At 43.5% G+C, this 23,394-nt stretch overlaps 1 pseudogene; it reads left to right on the forward strand.

Moving 5' to 3' along the window:
* Positions 1-1,703: 1,703 nt before the first annotated feature.
* On the forward strand, positions 1,704-12,431 carry LOC140719438 (zinc-binding protein A33-like; annotated as a pseudogene).
* The last annotated feature ends 10,963 nt before the right edge of the window (positions 12,432-23,394 follow it).

Genomic DNA, 23,394 nt, shown 5'->3' on the forward strand with positions numbered 1-23,394 from the left:
TCCCCCACCGTTGCCAGCAGCCCATTCCACGCACTCACCACCCTCTGCGTAAAAAAAAACCTACCCCTGACATCTCCTCTGTACCTACTCCCAAGCACCTTAAACCTGTGCCACAAGCAGCCATTTCAGCCCTGGGAAAGAGCCTCTGACCATCCACACGATCAATGCCTCTCAACCTCAAAAGGCCGAGTTCACTCAACCTGTTTTCCTAAGGCATGAAAGAGGGACACTGAACCATGGGGGTAAGCACAAGGAGTGTTTATGAAATTTATCCCATAACTGAGAGGATGGAACTTACAGGAGAGACTGGACAGGTTTCATGTTTTTATGTCAGTGAGGATAAGGTGGAGAAATTTAAGATTCTGAATGGATTTGATGGAGTGAGTGTGGAGAAAATATTTCTGCTTGGGCAAAGATCAAAAGTCAAAGTTAAAACATCAGTTGGCTGCCAATAAATGCCACAAGAAACGTAGTGAGGGGGGTCACCAGGAGACCCTCATGGAGTGAGCACTGTTTTAGATTCTCTCCATAACCTTTACTTTTTTAACCTATGATCACCCTTACTTAACTTATTTTTACCTACACCAGAAGATTCTTGTTACATTTTTGGACTTATCTTTAAGAGTATACTATGAATTTTGAAGAAATGAATACAGAAATGGCTTTAAGATCTAAAGGGCGAGACCCTGGGAAAGATTCTAACGGCAATGGAAAGAAAAAAAAAGACTGATCCTAAACGTACTGAATTGACTTATGATACGTTATTGGAGCTCTTGAATAAAACCGTTGTCTGCAGCTGCCTCCTGCTGTTCGGAGACGGGAGCTGTACTGCAGCGGCTGCTGGTGGATCTCTGAAGCTCTCACCACTCCCCTGTGCAGTGCCCCTGCTCTCCGGGGCTGACGGGGTTCAGAAGACAGGCAGGGGAAGAATCATTTCCACACGTGGGCCCTGTTCAGAACAAGTGAGACCGGATCTTTGGAGCCGGGCCGTATGTGGTGAAGTCAAGCAGGGAAATGGAAATCAGGAGTTGAATGTTTTCCACACTGTGACGTACAATGTCCAGTCCTGTGGTGATTCCTGCAGACACATCTTTGTCATCGCCACAGCATCCGTCTCCTCACAGCAGATTCCCTCCACATCCCGTGTTTCATACTATTAACTGATTTAATAGTTGCTATAAATTTACATTAACCACCGCTTTTACACCTCAGTTTAACTATCTTCAGTCCTCGAGCTAAACAAAAGGAACATTTGGAGGAACACCAAGGGTGAGGCATCATCTGTGTAGAGAAATGGACAATCGACAATTCAGTTCGAGAACCTTCATCTGGACTGTCACAGCCCGGAATTTCTCCTGTCTGTTTTTCTCCACAAATGCTGTCTGACCCGCTGAGTTCCTCCAGCAGCTCTCTTTTCCTTCCAGATTCCTGCAATTACTGTCCCTTTATTCTCTCTTTTCAGGACTTGCCCTTTCAGTTCTGCCGTAGACTGAACCAAGCTCTTCTCTCCGGCTTTATCTATGTTAGACTTGTTTAATGTGTTTCTGATCGCTGCTGTGGAAATGAACACGATTCCTGCTCACTGGAAAGGAACATTCATTCCCAGGACTGCAGCGCCCCTAGAGGACAATATCAGTACTGTAGACGTTCAGCAGCTCCCTGAAAGTGAAAGGATCCTGAACCAGGAAGTACCGGGAGTTAACATGGCTTCGAAAGGACAGCTCGAGAGTTTAACCGAAGAGGCAATTTGTTCCATCTGCCTGGATTTCTTCACCGATCCGGTGTCACTGGAGTGTGGGCACAGCTTCTGCCGCTCCTGTATCACACGGTGTTGGGAAAGGGAGGAGAGAAACTCCTGCCCGGAATGTAGAGAGGAGTTTGCAGACCGCACCCTCAAGGTCAATCGGGCCTTAGCAAATCTGTCTAAGAAAGCTCGAAAACTAAACCTGAATCCGAAGGAGAAGGAAAGTAAACTTCACTGCGAGGAACATGAGGAAGAACTGAAGCTGTTTTGTGAGACGGACAAGACACTGATCTGCCTGATCTGTAGAGATGCTCGGGAACACAAGTCTCACAACTTCATGCCGATTAAACAAGCCGTTGAAACCTACAAGGTAAAACTAAGCAGGTTTTGATTAGCTGTTTACTTAGTTGCATATTTTGGTCTAATGTCTTCACTCTCTGATTCCCAGGGTCGGGTTAAATCTTCCTTAGACTCTCTCACTAAAAAGAAATCGGACTTCGAGGAAATGGAGCAACAACAGATAGAGAAGATTTCTGGAGTTCGGGTGAGGCTCCTGAGCAGAATTTACAAATTCGCTGTGTAGTTTTGTTCCCTTTAATGCAGAATAGCAGAGTGTCGCAGCTCCAGTAACCTGGGACCGATCCTGACACCTGGAGCTGTCTGCGTGGAGTTTGTATGTTCTCCCCGTAACCAGTACCTTCCTTTAGTCGACATTGCATGGTTGAACGGTAAATTGGTTACTGTAATTAACCTTGTGAAGTTGGGTGGTCTATGACTCAGGTCGGAATTAGGGGGGTCAGAGACAGTGAAAACGTTTTAGGGAGTCATGGGGCAATGTGATGGGGGGGATTGTTCTGAGAACCAGCATAGACTTTAATGGGCTGAATGGTTACCATCCATGTCAGAAGGAAATACAAAAAGTAGCCTCAAATAGAAAACTAGCCTCTCCTTTCATTTGACAGGAACAGTCACACAGCCTTCAGTCCCACATCACATCCCAGTATGCTGAACTGCACCAGATTCTCACTGAGAAAGAGCAGCGTGCACTCCGAGATCTCAGAGAAGAAGAGGAGAGGATTCTGAATCCAATGGAAAAAAATCTTCGAGAAATTCAAGAGAATTTAAATTCTATTCAGGAGGAAGTCTCAAAGTTACAGGAACGGATGAGTCAACAAGAAAATATCACATTCCTCATGGTGAGAGATTTCAGTTTGGTTCTGTAAAAGTGCACCATCACAAAATGCATTTTATCGCAAATACTGTAGCTGGAAACTGATTTCCACCATGTGGACATCCTGACTGTTCAGGATTGTTGTTTGCTATCCCGAACCGGCCTCCTACTACATCTGTACATCACAGGACAGTCTGCAACCTTCTCGGGAATGAGTTACTCTGATCAGAGCACTGAGCTGGTGATCGTTTCTGTGATTCCCACGTATAATATCCCCTGAGACTCGGAGTAACACCCAGTTAGTCACAGGCTGTGAGTGTGTTTCTGATGTTCTCTTCACCACATTTGTTGTGGGATTTATTAACAACCAACTGATGTTTTATCTTTGACTTTTGGTCTAATACAAGGAGAAATATTTTCTCCACTGCCATCCCATCAAATCCATTTGGAATGTTAAATTCGTCCAACTGATCCTCTCTGACATAGTATCCAGATAAAAATGCACAACCTGTCCAGTCTCTCCTGTAAGTTCTATCCTCTCAGTTACAGTATAATTTTCATAAACATCCTTTGTACTTTCTCCCGTGGTTCTCCTCTTTCTCCATTCGTTTCAGTGGGAGAGAGTTAAGTGGGATTTTTCAGCAGCTTGTAATAACTTGACTCAGATTCCTGCTGTTCGGATGACTTCAGTCATCTCAGTCAACTGAAATCTGTGTTTTATTTATTTCAGGAGGAAGCTCGTCGGAAGAGGAGGTAGGACATGGTCTTTACTGAACCTCTGTATGGTTTTGTAAAATAGATGAAATATTGCTGATGTTCAGTTTATAACTAGCTGTATAATAGTTACAGGTTTTGTGATGAAGAACAGATATTGTCAGTGACCGATGGTGCCCTGCTGGTTGAAAAATTCTATCACCACTATTTGTTCGACATTGCATTGGGAGAAGCGTTTGACGGCATTAAGCGAGGTAAAACATACAGATTCATTCCAGCACCAACCCCACCTGCTGGGACGCATCACTGCCACATGGTCAGCTGGAGAGGTTAGACCCTTGAACACACCAAACCAGGGGAAAATACAAGCAATTCACTGGTCTGTTAGGTGAATCATTGCATCCTGATCTCATTTGCACTGGACAAACAAGCCAATGCACGAGTTTGAATCCTGACGTGGTAGCTCTGGAATTAATATTCCATTAATGACCTTAAGGGGGATAAAATCTGGTATCACTGTGGTGACAGGGTTTGTTAGAAAAATACAACAGTCCTTCGTGCCACACTCAACCCTGTCTGACCTGTCCGTGACCGCAGTCTGATTGACTCAGCTCTGCCCCCTGTTGGATGCATGATCTCACTGTTGTTAACTTTCCAATATTTTTATTAATTTATATATATATATATATACATACACGAAAACAGAGTACAGGAAAAATATATACACGTAAAAACATTAAACTAAATCGCATATAAAGACTCCTTACCCTATAATTGTTTAGTCAATTAGTTCGTAACATTGAAAAATAATAATTTTATTATATAAAAAATCTTATCCCCTACCAAGACCGAAGCTGATTAGTAGAAAAAAAAATAAAAAAAGGATGTTAGTCATCATCTGTGCTTTAACAGCAAATCAAAAGTTTTTAAAATATTTCAGAAAAGGTCTCCACAATATTTGAAAGTCTTGATTAGATTCAAAGTTTGAACATCGAATCTTCTCTAAATTTAAACATGACATCACATCACGTAACCATTGGGCATGATTAGAAGGGGCCTCGTCTTTCCATTTAAGCAAAAGCGTCCTTCTGGCCATAAGAGACACGAGGAAATCTGAAGATGCCGGAAATTCAAAAAACACACACACAATGCTGGTGGAACACAGCAGGCCAGGCTATTCGGAGAAGCACTCTTGACGTTTCAAGCCGAGACCCTTCGTCAGGACTAACGAAGTGCTTATCTCTATAGATGCTGCCTAGCCTGCTGTGTTCCACCAGCATTTTGTATGTGCAGATCAGATGGCTCCAAAATAATATCCAAAATAATATCTAAAATAATATCCTTTCCTCCAACAATACCAAATAAAGGAGTCAAAGGATTAGGCTTGAAATTTACTTTAAAAAGTATCGAAAAGTTTCGAAATACTTCTTTCCAATATTTTCCAAGAGTCAGACATGTCCAAAGCATATGAATGAGTGAAGTTCATTATTACATTTATCACAATATGGAGATATATCTAAATAAAAAACAAGACAACTTATCTTTAGTTAGATGGGCCCTGTTGACCACTTTAAATTGAAGGAGAGAGTGACGGGCACATAACAATGAAGTGTTGACCAATTTAAAAATTTGATTCCAAGTTTCCTCAGAAATTGAAGTCTGTAAATCTTGTTCCCAAAGATTTTTAATTTTATCTAAAGGAACACTTCTCATTCCTAACAGCATATTAAAAATATTAGATACTGATCCATTATAAAAAGGTTTCAGATTAAAGATTACATCTAGTAGATTCTTAACAGGACTTTTAAGAAATGTACCTATTTGAGACTGTAAAAAAATCTCTTATTTGTAGATATCGAAAAAAATGCGTTTTGGGTAAACTGTATTTAGTTGACAATTGTTCAAACGGAAAAAGACTTCTCTCTACAAACAAGTCCTGAAAGCATTTAATACCTAGTCTATCCCATTCTTTAAAAGCCACATCAATCATGGAGGATTTTAAAAAATAATTAGAAAAAATGGTACTTGAAAGAGAAAATCTCAATAAGCCAAAATATTTTCAGAATTGTATCCAAATTCTCAGAGTGTGTTTAACTACCAGATTATCAGTTAACTTACTCAAAGACAAAGGAATTGAGGATCCAAGAAGAGAAATAATAGAGAATTTATTAACAGAATTAGCTTCTAAAAAAAGCCCACATCGGGTAATCCTCACGATTTATATAATATAACCAAAATGTAAGATTTCTTATATTAACTGCCCAATAATAAAATCTAAAGTTTGGTAAGGCTAATCCTCCATTCTTTTTATCTTTTTGAAGATGAATTATTTAATCTAGAATGCTTATTCTTCCATATATAAGAAGATATAATAGAGTCAAGAGAACCAAAAAAGGATTTAGGAATGAAAACCGGCAATGCCTAAAAAAGAGTTATAAATTTAGGTAATATATTAATTTTGATAGAGTTAATTCGACCAATTAACAATAACGAAAGAGGCAACCAATTTGTTAGTATACTTTTTACCTGATTCAATAGAGTAAGAAATTTTTCTTTAAATCGACACATAATCTTTAGTGATTGTTACACTTAAATAGGTAAATTGGTTTCTTACAATTTTAAAAGGAAAGTTAGAATTTATTGGTATCAAATTGTTGAAAGGGAAAAGTTCACTTTTATGTAGGTTTAATTTATAACTTAAAAACTGGCTAAAACAGGAGAGTAAAGAAATCACATGGGGTAATGAAGTTTTAACATTAGAAATATATAGCAACAAATCATCAGCATACAAAGAACGAGACTTTATGAACAGTGTCTCTCCTTAAAATACCAGTGATATCATTAGATTCTTGAAAAGCAATGGCTAAAGGTTCCAAGGCCAGATCAAAAAGCAAAGGGCTCAACAGACCACCCTGTCTAGTGCCACGTTGAATCTTAAAAACCACTATCTTTATTAGTATCTACTTAATGTAGCAACTTAAACAAGAATAATCAAAAGTTAACAGTGTTCTGAGTATACATATGCGTAAATGTAACTCACAAACCACTGAGCTCGGGGAAAGGAAGGTGGGAGGCACCAGGCTTAAAATATTGTGATGGTAAGGTATGAAAGTTCAATTCATCCACGGATTAAATGATGTGAGAGAGATATTTGTAATCCAAGGTGAAAGTCGAGAGAAGGCATTTATGTCATATTCCACAGGTTCCACGGTGGCAAAACAGAATAACAATCACAGTAGGTTTTATCCCTTATCGTTCCAAATCCACTTACGAATTATCACCAATAGTAGCTTATCACAGGGGCACCGTCATCAAAGGGAACTACCATCCAGGCAAGGGTTAACACACAGGTAGACTCCACAAGGTTGCCCCAATCACTCAACGTGATAGCCAGTTATCGATGTGCTGGGTCGATGTTCAACCCACCCATGTGGGAACTCAGATGTTCCAAACAGTGACCCTTTAGTCACTGGCTTCCTTCCATTGTCCGACTCCAACTGCGACTGGCTTTATGTGAGTGAGTGTTCTTGCTTAAATCAAAACAATCTGCAGTGTCAAATAGTTCCGCCCCTCTGTCTCTCTCGGAGAGATTTAGGCCAGTTAGAAGAGTGGGCTGAACGATGGCAGATGGAGTCATCTGCTGATAAGTGTGAGGTGCTACATTTTGGTAGGAATAATCCAAATAGGACATACATGGAAAGATGGTAGGGCATTAAAGAATGCAGTAGAACAGAGTGATCTAGGAATAATGGTGCATTGTTCCCTGAAGATGGAATCTCATGTGGATAGGGTGGTGAAGAAAGCTCTTGCTATGCTGTCCTTTATAAATCAGAGCGTTGAGTATAGGAGTTGGGATGTAATGTTAAAATTGTACAAGGCATTGGTAAGGCCGAATTTGGAGTATTGTGTACAGTTCTGGTCACCGAATTATAGGAAAAATACCAACAAAATAGAGAGAGTACAGAGAAGATTTACTAGAATGTTACCTGGGTTTCAACACCTAAGTTACAGGGAAAGGTTGAACAAGTTAGGTCTTTATTCTTTGGAGCGTAGAAGGTTGAGGGGGGACTTGATAGAGGTATTTAAAATTATGAGTGGGATAGATAGATAGGTTTTTTCCATCGAGAGTAGGGGAGATTCAAACAAGAAGACATGAGTTGAGAGTTAGGGGGCAAAAGTTTAAGGGTAACACGAGGGTGAATTTCTTTACTCAGAGAGTGGTAGCTGTGTGGAACGAGCTTCCAGTAGAAATGGTAGAGGCAGGTTCTATATTGTCATTTAAAGTAAAATTGGATAGGTATATGGACAGGAAAGGAATGGAGGGTTATGGGCTGAGTGCGGGTCAGTGGGACCAGGTGAGAGTAAGCGTTCGACACGGACTAGAAGTGCCTAGATGGCCTGTTTCCGTGCTGTAATTGTTATATGGTTATATAATATATATGTGATTATCATGTAACACATTGTAGAAGCGTATATAAATACCAGTTTTTTTCTTGAACTTGGCTTAGTATCTCGACAGACAATCTGCAATGATATTGCCTGTGCCTTTCACATGCTTTATTACCATATCATATTCCTGCAAAATCAGACTCCAGTTTAAGAACCTTCTGTTTTTGTCCTTTACCTTACTCAGAAACACTAACAGATTACGAGCAGTGTAAACCACAAGTGGTTTCTGCTCAGGACAAATATGGATATCAAAATGTAGTAAAGCCACAATGAGTGACAACAACTCTTTCTCTACAGTGGAATAATTCCTTTGATGTTCATTAAATTTCCTCGAAAAGTAATCTACAGGATGTTCAACATCACCATTATCTTTTAGTGATAACACTGCCCCGGTAGCTTCATCACTGGCATCCACAGCTATAGAGGATGACTTTGTAAAATCAGGTGGTCGGAGCTCAGGTTGATGATATAGAATAGCTTTTAATCGATCAAATGCCTCCTGACAAGTCTCGGTCCAAACAAACTTCTCACCCTTCCGTAGGAGATTAGTTAGGGGAAGAGCGATATCAGCAAAGTTCTTACAAAACTTACGGTAATATACAACCATTCCCAAAAACCTTGTAAGAGCCTTCTTAGCCGTTGGAACAGGAACCTCAGAAATTCCTTGGACTTCTGCCTGAACAGGAGCCAGATTGCTTTGACCAACTACATAGGCGAGATAGGTCACAGTTGCATGGCCAAATTCACTCTTAGCTAAGTTGACTGTAAGGTTGGCCTTGGAAAGCCTGTCAAACAGCTTTTCTACTGCTGAGATATGTCCTTCCCAAGTGCCACTGCTTATGACTAAGTCATCAATATGGGCATCTGTGTTTTCTAATCCTCGAATTACAGAATTAGTTATTCCTTGGAAGGTTCCTGGAGCATTTTCATTCCAAACGGAAAACGTTATATTCATACAATCCAGAAGGTGTCACAAACGCAGAGATTTCTCTGCCTCTCTCCATCAATGGAACACACCAACACCCTTTTAACAGATCAATCTTTGTAAGTAATTTAGCTTTTCCATCCTTATCAATTAAATCATCCACCCTAGGGATAGGGTAAGCTTCTGTCTTTGTTACTGCATTTACCTTCCTATAATCAGTACAAAATTTAACGCTACCATCAGGTTTGGGCACAATAACACAGGGTGATGCCCAATCTGATGTTGACAGCCCGATAATACCATTTTCCAGCATATATTCAATCTCTTACTCAGCCAATTTACTCTTTACTATGTTCATGCGATAGGGGTGCTGCTTAATTGGGTCAGCTTGACCAACATCTACATCATGAACAGTGGCCAAAATTTGTTTGGGTACATTGGGAAACAAATCTTCATACTTTAGAATTAATTCTTTTAGTTGTTGTCGTTGCTTTGGCTGCAAATGGACCAATTTGTTACCAATGATTTCCAAAATAACTGAGTTCATAAGCTTCACTGAGACTATGTTCAGATTGTTAAAATTATCAGACGAGTCAGTAGTCCTATTCTCAGGCCCTCTAGTTTCACATGTTCCTACAACAACGCTCACAGATGGCGTCTCCGGGTCAAAATAACACTTTATCATATTTACATGTACCACCTGTGTGAGTTTTCTTTGATCGGGTGTTTTAATAACAAAATTCAAAGAATCAATTTTAGAGATTATTTCATACAGTCTGCTAAACTTTGCTTGGAGCGGATTTGTCAGCATTGGAAATAACACCAGTACTTTGTCTCCCACGTGATATGTCCTTTCTCGAGCTCGCTTATCATACCAAGATTTCTTTTTGTTTTGAGAATACTGTAGGTTTTATCTTGCAAGGCTACAGACTTGGTGTAATTTATTTTTTGAACTCCACAACATGGCTTAACAAGCTATCATGCACTTTTTCATCAGTCCACTGTTCCCTCAGCATGGTCAAAGGTCCCCTCACTCTGTGACCAAATACGAGTTCAACTGGACTAAAACCCAGCGATTCCTGCACCGATTCTCTTACGGCAAATAGGAGCAAATGTACCCCCTCATCCCAGTCCTTTCCATTCTCAGCACAGTATGTCGTAATCATTGTTTTGAGGGTAGAATGAAATCTTTCTGAAGCTCCTTGCGATTCTGGATGGTAAGCAGACAATGTAATTTGTTTAGCTCACAGACTACCTGCTGGAATAATCCTGATGTAAAATTACTGCCTTGATCAGATTGAATTTCGTTAGGCAAAATGAAAAAAGTAAAAAAAAACTTGGCGAGAGCCTTCACCACAATTTTAGCTTTAATGTTTCTGAGAGGGATCGCCTCTGGAAATCTGGATACAGTGCACATAATGGTTAACAGATACTGATGGCCAGCTGTTGTCTTTGGCAATGGGCCAGCACAATCTACTATAACTTTGGAAAAAGGTTCACCGAATACAGGTATAGTTTGAAGTGGGGCCATTGGGATGGCCTCATTAGCTTTACCCACAACTTGACAAATGTGACAGGTTCTGCAAAAGGTCACAACATCTTCCCCCAGATTAAGCAAGTAAGATTCTTTCCTAATCCTGTTTCCAGTTTTATTCACCACAAAGTGTCCACCTAAAGGCATACTGTGAGCTAAAGTTGAAATTTCAGTCCCATAGACTTTAAGAACTACAACTTGGTGAACAATTTCTCATTCTTCATTCACAGGTACATAGGTGGTTTCCACTTCCTCATCAATACCCCATCCTTGAGATAGTATCCTACTGGCACTTTTTTAAATCTCATCATCTGAGAGAGCTGTTTCTTTTAAAGCTTCAATCTCAAGATCTCGATTTTGTTCTGCTACAGACTCTATCCTAGACAAAGATAATCCTTTCTCATCAGACATCATGGTTTAACATCATGGTTTTGATGTTAAAACCACTATCTTTATTAGTATCTACTTAATATAGCAACTTAAACAAGAATAATCAAAAGTTAACAATGTTATGAGTATACATATGCGTAAATGTATCTCCCAAACTATTGAGTTCGCAGAGAAGGAGAGCACCAGGCTTAAAATCGTGAGATGGTAAGGTATGAAAGTTCAGATCATCCACAGATTCAATGATGTGAGAGAGATATTTGTAATCCAAGGTGAAAGTCGAGAGAAGGCATTTATGTCGTATTCCGCAGGTTCCACGGTGGTAAAACAGGATAACAATCGCCGTAGGTTTTATCCGTCGTCGTTCCAAATCCAATTGCGAATTATCACCAATAGTAGTTTATTACAGGGATGCCATCTTCAAAGGAAACTACCACCCAGGCAAGGGTTAACACATAAGTAGACTCCACAAGATTGCCCCAATCACTCAACGTGATAGCCATTTATCATTGTTCTGGTTCGATGCTCAACCCACCCTTGTGGGCACTCGAAAGTTCCAACCGGTGACCCCTTAGTCACCGGTTTCCTTCAATTGTCCGACTCCGATTGAGACTCACTGAGTGTGAGTGAGTGGGCTCAGGAGACTGCCAAAGAGAACCGGAGAGGTTTATACAGTTACAATGATTTAAAAGACATCTGGACAGGTAGGTGGTTGGGAAAGGTTTAAAGGAATAATGGGCAAATACAAGCAAATGGAACTAGTTCATTGAAATGAGTTGGTCGGCATGAATCAATTCTGCCTTACCTCCTCTTTAAATGCCTCCAGTGTTTATTCACCCCATCCTCATCTGGATACAGTTGTTGCTCCACCCCTTCTTAATACTGAGTCTTCCCCCCTCCCCCACCCCGATCCCCCGGGACTCTCTAATCCTCTGCTTCTCGCCCCCAGTCTCTGTCACCCTGGATGTGGAAACGGCGCATCCGGCGCTCGAGGTGTCTGAGGATCGGAAGAGTGTGAGTTTGACCGGGACCCTGAGAGATCTCCCTGACACCGGGAAGAGGTTCACAGCCTGGCCTTCTGTGCTGGGATCAGAGGGATTCACGTCGGGGAGACATTACTGGGAGGTGGAGGTGACGGGGAGTCGGTGCTGGGAACTGGGAGTTGCCGCAGAGTCTGTGAAGAGGAAGTGACGGGTCATAAGGAGTCCGGAGACCGAATTCTGGACCATCGGGCGGTTTAAAGATGCGATAAATGTTTACACCTCCCCTGTGTCCCGTCTCCCTGACGGTCCCATCCCCGGGAGGGTGGGAGTTTATCTCAGTTATGAGTCCGGGGCAGTTTCATTTTACAACGCGGAGACCAAGTCCCATCTCCACACCTTCGCTGGGAATAAATTCACGGAGAAACTTTATCCTTTCTTGTGGATTATATATAAAAACGAGTGGCTGAGAATCTGCTCCGGTTCCACTCCTGGTCTGTAAACGGGTCGTGTCCCGGGACCGGTGACAGGAGTAAGTCAGTATAAATATAAATGTGCGGAGAGTGAAATAAACACGATATGAGAATTATCGACCCATTAATTTTAAATCGTTTACCGCATCCGTCAAAGGAACAGAAACACTGCGGATTCAGCAGTAGCCGCGGGCGGCGGGTCCTGAGCTCCCCGGCTCCCCCGGGTCCTGAAGTCCACTCTCACCGTGACAGGTGAAGTGGGACAAGTGGTGTTAACTGAAAGAGGGAGGTCAAGGTGAATCTTGGGAAAACGGGACATGTAGTTGTGGTAACACATAAAGCTCCTGGGTCTCCCAGCGTGTCAGATAATATCTGTGGAGGGAAATGGACAGGTGACGATTTGGCTCGAGGCCCTTCATCCGGACTGAAAGTCAGAGTGAAGATGACCTGTGCAGAATGGTGGAGAGAGGGATGGAGACAGAGCTGGCAGGTGATCCAGGTAGATGAGGGAGGGGTGGAGTGTGGAAATGAGTCAGAAACTGGGAGGTGAGAGTTGTCAGTGACAAAGGGCTGAAGATTTTGGAATCTGACAGGAGGGGGAAGTGGAGTGAATAAAGGGAGGGAGGTGGGTAGTAGTGTGTGGGTGATGGGCAGATGGAGGGGGTGGGGGAAGTAGGGGAAAGAGGTAGGGTGATGGGGCTGGTGGATCAGGAGGAGACAATTAAACAAGAAAAGTGACAGAGAGGGAGCAACTACCAGAAGTTTGAGAAATCGATGTTGATGACGTCAGGTTGTCAGCCACACTGGTGGAACATGAGGAGCCATTGCTCGACATTGAATCATATTCATTTTAAGACCATAAGATATAGAAGAAGAAGTAGGCCATTCGGCCCATCGAGTTTGCTCTGCCATTCAATCATGGGCTGATCCAATCCTTCCAGTCATCCCCATCCCCTGCCTTCTCCCGATACCCTTTGATGCCCTGGCTAATCAAGAACCTATCTATCTCTGCATTAAATGCACCCAATGACTTGGCATCCACAACCACTCGTGGCAACAAATTCCACAGATTTACCACCCTCTGACTAAAGTAATTTGTCCGCATCTCAGTTCTAAGTGGACATCCTTCAATCCTGACGTCGTGCCCTCTTCTCCTAGAATCCCCTACCATGGGAAATAACGTTGCCATATCTAATCTGATCAGGTCTTTTAACATTCGGAATGTTTCTGTGAGATACCCCCCTCACTCTCCTGAACTCCAGGGAATACAGCCTAAGAGCTGCCAGACATTCCTCATATGGTAACCCTTTCATTCCTGGAATCATTCTCGTGAATCTTCTTTGAACCCTCTCCCATGTCAGTATATCTTTTCTAAAATAAGGAGCCCAAAACTGCACCCAATACTCCATGTGGTCTCACAAGTGCCTTATAGAGCCTCAATACCACATCCCTGCTCTTATATTCTATACTTCTAGAAATGAGTGCCAACATTGCATTTGCCTTCTATACAACCGACTCAAACTGGCGGTTAACCTTTAGGGTATCCTGCAGAAGGATTCCCAATTCCCTTTGCTTCTCTTGTTACGAATGCAGCAGCAATCGATATGAAACTGAGAAAGGGTTTATAAACAAATCCAGAGATTTGTTAACTTCTGCTCAAAAGTTAGCAAAGTAAACAAACGACTAACTTAACCGGAAGTTAATAGTTCGGCGGCTATATCTAACGAACAGTCAAACGTAGAAACTGTTCTCAACGAGTTCTCATCCAAGCACAGACTTGAAGTGATAAGTTCAAATGTGCATGTGATTTATACAGTCATTAAAGTGAGATTTCCCCGAAACAACGATTCCTTCGAAGTAATGATGAATCTGCCGATCCCACAGCCGAGCGATGCCTTGTTCGAAGAAATCAGGAGGAAATGAAAGGAACTGACCTTTTGACTGGAGGGTGGTCACTGCACAAACCTTCCCGACCTTGCAGGGGTTTCACTCAAATGTGCATGCCACAATTTTTGAACGAAGTCACAAAAGTCTAACATTCCCAAGACGCTGAATGACATTAACTTTATCCAATCCTTTGAACTCGGATAACTCCAGCAATGCCTTCACTCTCTGATACTGGACTGTAAGGGAAAAATAAACATGCAACAAACAAAACCGGTGGAGTCGCCACACCTCCGACCGGCAACAACAACGTTGCACTAAAATTAAAATGAGAACTGCATCACAGACCACGGGCTTTGTTTAAATATCGTCTGGAACATGCCATCACGTGACATCACATCACCCCACGCTCATGAGACAATTACATCATCCCAGTCACAAGACCATTACATCATCCCATGTACAAACTGTGAGTATGTAACACTCTGCATTTTGAATTCTCTCCCCATCTAAATAATAGTCTGCCCGCTTATTTCTTCCACATGACCATACACTTTCCATCACTTGCCTCTTCTTTGCCCATTCCCCTAAACTATCTAAGTCTTTCTGAACGCTCTCTCTCTCCTCAACACTACCCACTCCACCACCTATCTTTGTATCATTGGCAAAATTAGCCACATATCCGTTAATCCCATAGTCCAAATCATTGACTTTTTACATCATAAAAAGCAGTGGACCCAGCATCGACCCCAATGGAACTTCACTGGTAACCGGCATGCAGACAGAATAGGATCCCTTTATTCCCGTTCTCTGTTTTCTGCCAATCAGCTAATACTCCACCCATGCAAGTAACTTCCCTGTAATACCATGTGTTCTCATCTTGCTAAGCAGCCTCATGTTTGGCACCTTGTCAAAGCCCTTCTGAAAATCCATGTACACCACATATACTACATCTTCTTTGTCTACCCTGTTTGTAATTTCCTCAAAAATTTGCACTATTTTGTCAGGCAGGATTTTCAGGTGTAACCCGTCCTTTTTGTACAGGTCGTTCCTCCCCCAATGATCCAGGAACCCAAAACACTGCCCGCTACACCAGTCTCCCAGCCACGCATTAATATGCCTGTTCATGCTATTCTTGCGCTCGTTAGCACTTGTCACAGGCAGCAATCCTGAGATTACTACCCTAGAGGTCCTGCTTTTCAGCTCCCTACCCAACTCCCTGAATTCTCTCTTCAGGGCCTCCTCCCTTTTTCTACCAGTGTCATTGGTATGAACGTGTACCAAGACTTCTGGCTGGTCACCCTCTCCCTTCAGAATACTCTGCACCCGATCCGAGACATCCCGTAGCCTGGCAGCTGGGAGGCAACACACCATGCGGGTATCTCTATCAGGCTGACAGAACTTCCTACCTGTTCCCCTCACTATGGAATCCCTTATGACAACTGCATTTCTCGTCTTTTTTTCATTCTTCACCACAGAACCAGGCTCCAATCGCTGTGGTCATCCTGTTTCGGGATTATCCCCCTCAACAGCATCCAAAACGGACCCGGTACACACTCAGGAAATGCAGTAAAAACACAACAGGTTGGTCAGGATCTGTGGAGAGAGGAACAGGCTTCACATTCCACGTCGGTGACCTCTCCCGGAATTGATTCAAATACTACCTGCTCTGTTGCGGATTGCAAGTAATTTCTGTTTTGTTTTAGTTCTTCCAGCATCTGAGTCAAGAAAAAAATCGGAGTGCAGTGTAATTTCCTCTGGAAGGGGGATAGAGAAGGAGGAATGTTATAGGAGAGGGGAGTGGACCATTAAAGAAATCGATGCTCAGGTTGGATCTACCCAGAGAGGTACGGTGAAGGTGAGAGAGACGGGGACATGATATTTTGGAGCCGGAAGTGTGGCAACACATGCAGGCTGATCGCAGCACAATCCTCGGGCAGACTGTGTTGGTGATTGATGCAATGGAGAAATGTAAATGGTGAAGCCCTCTGTGTATATTTGTGTTTGGGAGGGAGGGAGGGAGGGGGAGAGGGAGAGGGAGAGGGAGAGGAGAGAGAGAGAGAGAGAGAGAGAGAGAGAGAGAGAGAGAGAGAGAGAGAGAGATAGAGAGAGAGAGAGAGAGACCCTGAGACTTGCTCTGAGCTCCCCAGGTCGATGCTGGGATGATGCTTCTAGTTACAGGGGTGTCAGGATGAGGAGGTACAGTAAGGGGACAACTATACAGAGGTGAATAAATGTATTTACACAGCTCACAATCTAACAGGGCTGTGCACATTTACACATCAATTATGTTGAGGAGAGACGTGGATAGAGTTTTGGATACAAAGTGAATCAGTAGAAACATCATGAGCACAGGGAAGTGGTATTGATCATGTCTATGGGAGAGCAGGTGTGAGGGACAGAATGGCCTCCTTGCTTCTGTTTCTGATGTTCTTCAGAGCAGTGTGCAGACTGATCAGAGGGAGGATAGACAGGTTTGGGTAATAAATAGAGGCCTCGCACAGGGGCTATACGGCATTGAGGCGCGTCCCCTGGGTGGAGGATGGGGGATCCCTCATGTGAGGGGTGCACTGGATAATATGGAAGAAGGTGCCGCGAACCAACATAGCCTAGGAGAAGGAACTCCGATTCCAAACCCGGGTAGATAGGACTCGTTAGATGGCAGCCTATCTAGGAGAAGGTAAACTCTGATTTCAAACCCGGGCAGGTGGAGCTCGTTAGCATGGAAGTGCCATCACCTAGGGGAAGGTAACCCCGACAGAAAACCCCTGGTCCTCCAGGTTGGGGATTGTGCAATGGGCTAACAACTCGTTCACGTAAAACAAGCAATTGTTACAGAAACCGTCAACAGATTGTCAACCACTAACCCAGATCTCGGGAAAAGCAGGGCCCCATTCAGGAGGCTGATGACGCACTGCAACCAAACCCGTCAGGAAGCTGCAGGGCTGACAACCCTCCTTCACCTGAGGAAAAACATTATGGAGGTTCCAAAGCTGCTCTCACAGAAGAAATCTATCCTAATCGGAACATGGAATGTGAGATCGCTTTGGGAGACAGGTAGGTGCGCACAGGCAGTGAAGGAAATGAACCGGTACCACCTCACACTCCTGGGCATGTGCGAAGCAAGGTGGAATACTTCTGGTGAGACCAAACTGCAGACGGGAGAAACTCTGCTCTATTCCGGCAAAGAAAAAGAGGAAGACCCGCATGAGGCTGGTGTGGCCCTGATGTTGTCCAAAGAAGCAGCCAGAAGTTTGATAGAATGGGAACCAGTGTCCGACCGTATCATCACAGCCAGGTTCGAGTCCAGATTCCAGAAAGTATCCATTATCCTGTGCTACATCCCAACTAACAACGCAGAGGAAGAAGAAAAAGATCTCTTCTACACCCAGCTTCAAGCAGTAGTTGAAAAGGTACCTAAGCAAGATGTGTTGATCGTCATGGGAGATCTGAATGCCAAAGTAGGCAGCGATAACACTGGCAGGGAGAGAGAGATGGGCCAGAATGGTTTGGGGAATATGAATGAAAATGGAGAACTCCTTACCGACTTCTGTGCCTTCAATGAACTGACCGTTGGAGGTACCCTCTTTCCCCACCGACGCTGCCATAAGATAACCTAGGTCTCACCTGACCATCAAACAGAGAACCAGATTGATCACGTAATAGTCCGCCAGCGCTGGAGAAGTTCATTGCAAGATGTGAGAGCCAAAAGAGGAGCAGATATTGGATCTGACCACCATTTGGTTGTTGTAAAGCTGAAGATGAAGCTGTCAGCCAAGAAGAAGCAACAGAACACGCGAATGAAGTTTGATGTTAGAAAACTACAGACGGAAGAGAACAAGAAAGATTTCCACATCGCCTTGCAAAACCACTTTGGGGCTCTTCAAATAGAGGAACAAGATGAGAGAACAGCGGAACACACCTGATTACCTTCAAGCAGGCCACTGTAGGAGCCTGCGAAGAAGTACTGGGAAGACCACCAGTCAACAGTAAACCTTGGATCAGGGACGAGACATGGCAGAAGGTGGAGGAGAGGAAAAAGCTCAAACAGTAGTTGAATCAGGCCAGAACCCGGCAACAGAAACAAATCACTGCCAACAGGTACAGCGTGATGGCCAAGGAGGTGAAGAAACAGCTCAGAAAGGACAAGAGGTCCTACTTCAATGAAATAGCAGAGCAAGCAGAAACAGCGGCCAGTAAAGGGGACCTCAAGGCACTCTACACGACAACTAAACTTTTGAGAGGGAAGAAAAGCAATTTCAACAGACCTGTTAGAGACAAGACAGGCCATCTGCTCACTTCGGTTGAAGATCAGCTGGCGAGATGGGAGGAACACTTCCAGGAAGTATTGAGTAGACCACCACCACAGAACCCACCTGACCTGGAGCCTGAAGACCCACTCAACATCAATATAGGTGAAATCACAAAGCAAGAAATGTGAAAAGCCCTGAAAAGCCTGAAGAACGACAAGGCTGCTGGAGAAGACAACATTCCTGCAGAAGCATTGCAAGAGGGTGGAGAGGTTATGGTGGACAATTTGCATATACTGCTGAATTTGATATGGAGAACAGGAGAGATCCCATCAGATTGGAAGAAGGGCCTCCTTGTGAAGCTGCCAAAATCTGGAGATCTTTCACTGTGTGGCAAGTGGAGGGGATCACCTTGTCCATTCCTAGCAAAGTTCTCACCAGGGTAATCTTGGAGCAGATGAAAGACGCCATTGACCAGAGACTTAGAGATGAACAGGCAGGGTTCAGGAAAGAGAGATCATGCATTGACCAGATAGCTACACTTAGAGTCATTGTGGAGCAGTCAATAGAATGGCACACTATATGTGTGTTTTATTGATTTTGAGAAGGCATTTGATGGCCTGGACAGAAAGTCAATGTGGAGCATCTTACGACACTATGGTGTACCGGAAGTGATGGTGAATATCATCAAGCAGCTTTATGATGGCTTCTCATGCAGGGTCATCCACGATGGCAGAATGTCCGAAGAGTTCCTGGTCACTACTGGAGTCAGACAGGGATGCCTGCTGTCGCCTCTACTTTTTCTTGTGGTACTCGACTGGGCTACAAGAACAGCCTATGCTGGCTCAGAGAGAGGCATCCAGTGGACGTCAACAGGGAAATTGGAAGACCTAGCATTTGCAGATGATCTCGCTGTTCTCTCACACTGGCTTCAAGATATGCAGAAGAAAGTAGATTCCTTGGGAGAGACCTCACAGCTAATAGGCCTCAAGTTCAGTCAGGAGAAGACCAAATTTCTATGCATTAATAACAAACAAGAGGAGCCAATACGGATTGAAGGACAAATAGTTGATGATGTAGACAAATTCACCTACCTCGGAAGCAAAATCAGTAAATCAGGATGTACAGATGAGGACATCAGAGCAAAGATCGGAAAACCCAACATGTCTTCACAACCCTGCGACCTGTTTGGAGATCTCTGGCCATCTCTGTCAAGACTAAGCTCCGAATATTCAGCTCCAATGTGAAAGCCATCCTGCTATATGGATCAAAAACATGGAGAATCACTAACACCAGTTGCAACAAAATCCAGACCTTTCTCAACAAATGCCTCCATCAGATCCTCCGCTTCAAGTGGTACGACAGAGTGTCAAACCTAGACCTATGGAACAGAGCAAACCAAGAGCCTATTGTATTCCAGATAAGGAGGAGGAAGTGGAGATGGGTCGGCCACACCTTGAGGAAGAGCCAGTCGAATGTCACTCGACAATCACTCGAATGGAATCCACAAGGGAAGAGAAGAAGAGTTCGCCCAAAGCAAACCTGGAGGCGTAGGCTTTTGGATGAACTGAAAGCCGCCGGCCAAACTTGGGAGACTACAAAAACATCTGCTAGAGATCGCAGGAAGTGGAGGACTTTTGTTGAGGCCCTATGCTCCATAAGGAGCGAAAAGGATTAAAGAAAATAAATAGAGGGGTAAAGCAGGAGGGTGAAAAGGTGATTACGTATCAATTATTTAAATTGTTAGGCAAATATCTTTGACACTGAAACGGGGGATCTTGATGCAGCAGAAGATTGTGAGGTGTCGGATACACTGGGATTACTCAAAGACGGATGCAGGAAAACTTCCTGACATCACTCCTGTACAGCCCTGCTCTGATGTAAGGTCCCACTCTTCCTAATTAGACTAATGGAGGTGACAGCACGCACACCGGCCCTTCGACGTAACATGTCCCTGACAACCAAGGTGGCTTCCTCAGCACGTCCCATTTGACTGCATTTGGCCAGCATCCCTCTAAGTGTTTTCAATCAAGAACTTGTTTAAGATGTCTCAACTCTATCAGTGTCTACCATTTCCTCTGGCAGCTCGTCCCATTTACCGACCACCATCTGTGTGGAAAATTTGCCGCTCAGGTCCCCTGCTAATCTATACCCTCTGAGCTTAAGTCTATATCCTCGATTTTTAGACTCCCCTACCCTGGGGAAAGACTGTGACCATTGACCTCATCTCTGCCCTGCAGGATTTCATCAATCACAATAATGTCAACCCTCAGTCTCCTTTGCTTCAGGAAATCAGTCCAGGTCGATCCAGATTCTCCAGAAGCCCTTGAGCCCCGGTAACATTCCTGTGAATCTTGTCTACACACATTCCAGCTGAATGTCATCCTTTCTACAGCTCGGTGACCAGAACTGCACCCAGTACTCTGAGTGTGGTCTCCCCAATGTCTTGTACAGCTGTAACACGACAAACCATGTCATGTACTTAATCCCCGATCGATGAAGGCCAGCGTACCAGACCCCTTCTTCACTGCCCTGTCTACCTGTGTCTCTACTCTCAGGAACTATGTACTTGTTCCCCTGGGTATTTCTATTCAACAACACTCCATACCGTCCATTCCCTGCCTGTTCATTTCACTGTTTAAATGCCTGTTTGAACTGAAGAATTTCAGAGTTGTAAACTTTGATAATAAAATGAGCCTTTGAATCTCTTAAACATCACGATTGTGTCTATTTCCACCACTCCCTATCCCAGCTGTCATTCCAGGAACAAACCACTCATTGTGTCAGGAAACATTCCTTGAACATCCCGATTCCACTTTACCCTTCACGTGATGTTCTCAGAGAGATGTCACTGACTGGGCCAGTCTCAAAATTAGACCAGTACACACTGGGCAGAATGGCCTGTTCCTGTGCTGTACTGTTCCATGTTCAGTGTTCGAAATATCACAGACATAGGCACAGCAATTTCTTCCCTGGATTCCCACCATGCCAGACGATACACTGGGTCAGACCCCCAGGTTTATTTAGCTTTATGTGTTTAAGCTGGGCAGACTGCTTTGTAATGTCAGCGTGTTTCAGGACATTCGTATTCTCCTCCCTGAATTCCCTAGCTTCCATGACTTTCTCCACAGTAAATACAGATGAGGCCGGATTTATTAGCATTTGGAGAGACTTAATCTGATTAGGGATAGTCATGGCTTTGCCAAGGGCAGGTCTTGCCTGACAAGCCTGGTCGAGTTCTTCGAAGATGTAACAAAACACATTGATGATGGTAGAGCAGTGGATGTAGTGTGTATGGATTTCAGTAAAGTATGATGGAGCAGACTGAGTTTACAACTTTCTGCAGCTTTGTGCGCCTGGACCTGTGAACAGCCTCGACCAAACAACCATCACGTTCCCGTCTGATCCCTTCAGCATTCACTTCGATCCAATTCAGAACGAGTCCACAAGCATATCTAACAGAATGATGGTCACCGGTCCCAAAGTGCCCCCACCCCCCCACCCCCACTGACACTTGAAACATTTGACCCTTTCTCTAGTTCGGTATCTACACGTTGCTTGTGAAAACATTCCAGACCACACTCACAAATTCTACCCTGTCAAATCACTCAGCACTATATCAGTCCCAGTCAATGTTAGGGAGGCTGAAGTTACTGACTATTACAACCCTAATATCAAAACACAAAAATACAACTGCAGAAGGTTCTTGGCCCGAAACATTGGCTACTCTTTTCTCACGGATGCTGCCTGACCTGCTGAGTTCTTCCAGCGTTGTGTATGTATTCTACAACCCTAATATTCCAACAGTTATCTGCATTCTCCCTACACATGGGCTTTTCTGATTCTCACTGACATTTGGGATCCTATAGTACAATCCCAACAAAGCGACCATCTCCATATTTCTAACTCCTACTAATATACTCTCACTGACCGTTCCCCACAAGGATCTCTCTCAGTGCTGTGGTGATGTTCTCCCTAATCAACATCACAACTCCCCCTCCTCTCTGACCTCCACTTCTGTCATGTCCTTTGCATCTGTAGCACAGTGAGGTGGTTTTGATCTTATTCAGTGGGAGAGCAGGTGTGAGGGGCTGAACAGCCTCCTCTTGCTGCTATTTCTGATGTTCAGAGCAGTGAACAGTCTGAACTGAGGGAGGATAGAAGGCGTCAGGTAATAAATAAAGGTGTAGAACGGAAGGGTGGTCCCAAGTAAACAGACACCTGGCAAGTGAGCGGCTTCAAAACTAAGTTTAGAAGGAATCAGGATCAGCCTGTCCTTGTTAGAGTGAATGGCAAGACTGGAGGGATGAGGGAACCTGGGTGACGAGGGTTATTGAGGCTCTGGTTCGGATGGAGTCGTAATTCAGGGGAAATCAGGTGGGGCTTTCGAGGAGTAGAAGGGATGTAGGAGAACACAGAAGAGAGAAAATCAGGAGAGCAAAAGGGGACATGAGATAGCTTTTTTAAAAAATTTTAATTAGTTTTTCAAAACATTTTACAAAATTAAAAACCCCAAATCCCAGTGAGGAGCATTAATACAGAGCAAGGTTAAGCATACAATAACAATATGCTACAAAGGAAGAGAATTTAACAAAAAAGCACCTAAATTAAAGACAAGTGAGCTTAGTGTCCTCCCCAAACCCCACAACACAAGAAAAAAAACAATAATTCCAGACCAACCACCACACAATATAGAGAGTATAAGTCCGGACAGTCAGACTCCCAGACTGTGAATACACTTAGCAACAGAGGATAATAATGCCTACTACCAGAAAAAAAAGGGAGCTGAAAGCAAGGGACCGAAAAGAAAAAAAAAACCCTAGTCAAGAGGAAGGTTATGAAAGTACTCGATAAAAGGCCCCCAGACCTTATGGAACTTTAAA

Source organism: Hemitrygon akajei, chromosome 2, assembly GCF_048418815.1.
Source record: "Hemitrygon akajei chromosome 2, sHemAka1.3, whole genome shotgun sequence".
Classification (NCBI taxonomy): Eukaryota; Metazoa; Chordata; class Chondrichthyes; order Myliobatiformes; family Dasyatidae; genus Hemitrygon; species Hemitrygon akajei.